Source organism: Dipodomys ordii, unplaced genomic scaffold (assembly GCF_000151885.1).
Source record: "Dipodomys ordii isolate 6190 unplaced genomic scaffold, Dord_2.0 Scaffold327, whole genome shotgun sequence".
In the NCBI taxonomy this organism is placed as follows: domain Eukaryota; kingdom Metazoa; phylum Chordata; class Mammalia; order Rodentia; family Heteromyidae; genus Dipodomys; species Dipodomys ordii.
This window is the reverse complement of record NW_012267543.1, coordinates 3,186-6,562: the sequence shown is the minus strand read 5'-3', so window position 1 is coordinate 6,562 and position 3,377 is coordinate 3,186. Positions and strand designations below refer to the sequence as shown.

The 3,377-nt window shown below is 38.5% G+C and overlaps 1 pseudogene; it reads left to right on the top strand.

The window, feature by feature from the left end:
• Nucleotides 1-3,377, top strand: part of LOC106001592 — a 17,860-nt pseudogene that overhangs the window by 11,587 nt on the left and 2,896 nt on the right.

Sequence of the window (3,377 nt, the reverse complement as noted above, 5' to 3'; positions counted from 1 at the left end):
TGTGGCAACCAGATTGGCGCAAAGGGGAGCATGGCACTGGCCTAGGATCCTAGTCTCAAATTTAGGGGGATGAGGAGGAAGAGGACGGGGTTGGAGGGTGCAGGTGGTGGTGGTCATGTCTAGGCTGAGGTAGGTGGGGCTCCATAGTAGTCCCTAACCTCCTGGAAATTAAGTCCCCCAGATAGATTCTCCAACTTCCCTAATTTGTGTGGCCCAGGTGGGTGTTGTTTTTTTAAGCAAGGCTGGGGTTGTTTCAAATCCCTTGCATGTCTTAGTCTTACCTGAGACTCAAGTCATTGTACTTAGTTTCCTGGGAATAGACTAATGCATTTTTGGTCTGATTTGAATGAAAGGAGTGCAGTGTCTTTGAGCTGACAGATACAGAGGATTCCCTTTTGGTCAACTGATGAGTATCAGATAATTGAGAACAGTTCGTCCATCTTAATGCAAATTTCTCTGAGTTTTCATGCCCTATCTCAGTTCCCTTAAGTTGGGTGTTTTCTAAATCAGTGGTTGTCGGTGTATGCTCTGAGGACCCTTGGGGTTCTGGAGACCCTTCTTACTGAGTCTTCAAGTTACTGCTTTGGCAACTTAATGTCCATATAAGGCCAGGTTCTCGTCATAGAATCCAAACAGAATATAGTATCCCATAAGATGGAATACTCATAGGAGAACCCAGATGTCTTCTATTCAGCCAGATAGCAAAGAGATTAACAAAACTAAAATACCATCAATTTTTGTGCTTTTTTTAATTTAAAAAATCTAATTTTTTTACAAAAATATTTGTGTCAACAGGACTTGGGTTTCTTATAGTTATTTTAAAATCCATTGTTTGGACAGTTAACATTCTAGGCCATAATACACTTCTATTTCTATCTCAGTTTTGGGAAATGCTAAGCGATGAGCACAACATTGACTGCACTGGCAACTACTATGTAGACAGCAGCTTACAGCTGCAGAGAATCGAGGTGTATTACAATGAGGCAGCTAGTGAGTGTCTCCCATCTGGCTTCCAATACCGTGGCAGAATAGGTCCCCGGGGAATACTAATGACAAGGAAGGAGTTCCTGCCTTTCTTAGGGTGGTATTGTAGTTCAAATTTGGGGCCTCGATCTTGTAAGTCAAGTGCTGTATCCACCAGAGCCACTCCACCATATATTTTGTTTTAATTTTTGAGTATACACTTGTGAATTTCCTCAGGAAAGCCTTTTACTGAATTCCCCCTACCTGTACTTGCTGATTAGCCACACCTGGATTTTTTTTTGTCATGGGGCTTCAACTCTGGGCATAGGCATTGTCCTTCATCTCTTCAATCTTTCTTTTCCTTTTATTATCAGGGGTTCCTTTTTTTAGAACTCTCTGGGCTTCTGGGATAACTCCTTCTAGCTTAGTTTAATTCATTAATTCTGCTTGTTGTAACATATTTGGAAATTTTAAGTTTTTATGTTTACTATGCATGAGCCGCAAAACTACTTGTGAAGTTGTAGGAGTTTTTGGAGGCAGTGTCACATCAGATGATAAATTGATTGGGGCATCACACTTAATCTTTGGTCCTAGTCTTTATTATTTATAGAAGTCATCTCTATTGGACTGGAAAGAAACAACATGCTCTGTTCAGGGATCAATAGAAAAATAGCCAAAACGAGAATAAAAGCAACGAATGTACAGCCAAGAAGAATATAGTAAGAATAAAGGTAGAGGCTATAAAGGTGCAGCCAAGTGTATGGGAAGCCTTGAACCAACACCCCCTTCCTGCAGGCATGCTTCCTTAAAGCTCTTTGTCTAATGCGATCTCATGCAGACTCCGCAGGAGGTGGCATGGCACCAACTATTTCAGGTAGTTTCTTGGAGAAGAGAGTCTCCCAGAATTTCCTGCCCCAGCTGGCTTCAATCTGCGATCCTAAGATCTCAGACTTTTGAGTAGCTAGAATTTCACCCTTCAGCAACCAGAGCCCAGTTACATTGCCCTCTTTAAAATAGAGATTAAATTTCTAAAACAAAAATTTGAAATTGAAAATTTTAAAATTTTAAAGAGGGATGTTCAGCCACTAATATATATGTGAATAGTCCAAATCACAAAGCATAAATAAAGTGTCTCACCCTGAAATCTATAACACTTCTGGACTTCAGCATTTTGAATATGAATACTTAGCCAACAATAAATTCTTTTTAAGGTTTTGAAAGTAAAAAACATTGTTGTGGTGTAGAAAAACCCAATAATAATGTGTAAACACTGCTTTTAAATGATTCATATTGTCTTTCCTAATACAAACAACCTTACTGAAGTCTACAGAGTAGATTTTCAGTTTTTGTAACTGTCAATGTGAAAATCATTTAATTTTATATAAAGAGTTTCCATTCTACATTATTGTATACAAACAGAATCATAGATAATTGGTTTTCCTGTGTAATAAACCAATGAAAAAGTGCAAACAAAAGGACAGAGCTATTTAATGTATTTGAGTTTTATGAATCTACATTTGGGAATGTCCTCACCTTGGCATTTTGTGTTGATATTGGTTAAGTAAGATATAAGACTTTAATATTGTGGTTCCTTGGTTGAGAGTTGTGTGGGATTGCATCACTCCTATGAACAGTATTTTATGTTGTGTCTTTATTAGATCCTGTATATCAAGCAGGATAGCCAGTTTTCTTCATGTGATTGTTTAGGAAGGGGGCAGTCTCAAACTCATGTTTATATCATTTTAACTGATATCCCTTTTGAAAAATCAGGTTAAATGGCAAATTGCAAGTAATTGCCCAAGGTTGCTCTGAGTATTTGAATACAGGGAAATGTGCTATTTGATAACAATTATTGAAACATTATAACACAAGAAATATGTATTTTATGTATTTTCCCCAGGAAAGCATTATACTTTAATTTCCCCTACATCTACTTGCTGAAGAGCCACACCTGGCTCTTTTGTTTTGTTTGTTTGTTTTTTTGTCCACAGTGACACTTAAACTCTGGGCCTATGCACTGTGCCCCAACTCTTCTGTTCAAGACAAGCAGCCCTACCACTTAAGCCACAGTGCCATTTCTGGTTTTCTATTAGTTTATTGGAGATAAGAGTCTCACAGACTTTCCTGCCCAGGCTGGCTTTGAACAGCGATCCTCTGATCTCCAACTCCACAGTTGCTAAGATTATAGGCATGAGCCACTGGTGCTCTGCACCTAGCTACTTTTAATTGGGGAAGGGAAGGGATAGTGGGAGAACAACAAAGGAGTGGATAACAATGTTCGACAATAAATGTTCTCATTTCCTTACTCATGTAACTGTAACTCCTCTATACAGCACCTTTACAATAAAAATAAAATTAACAAAAAAGAGAAAGGTTCTTGCTGATAGGCAATGATGACTCACACCAGTAATCCT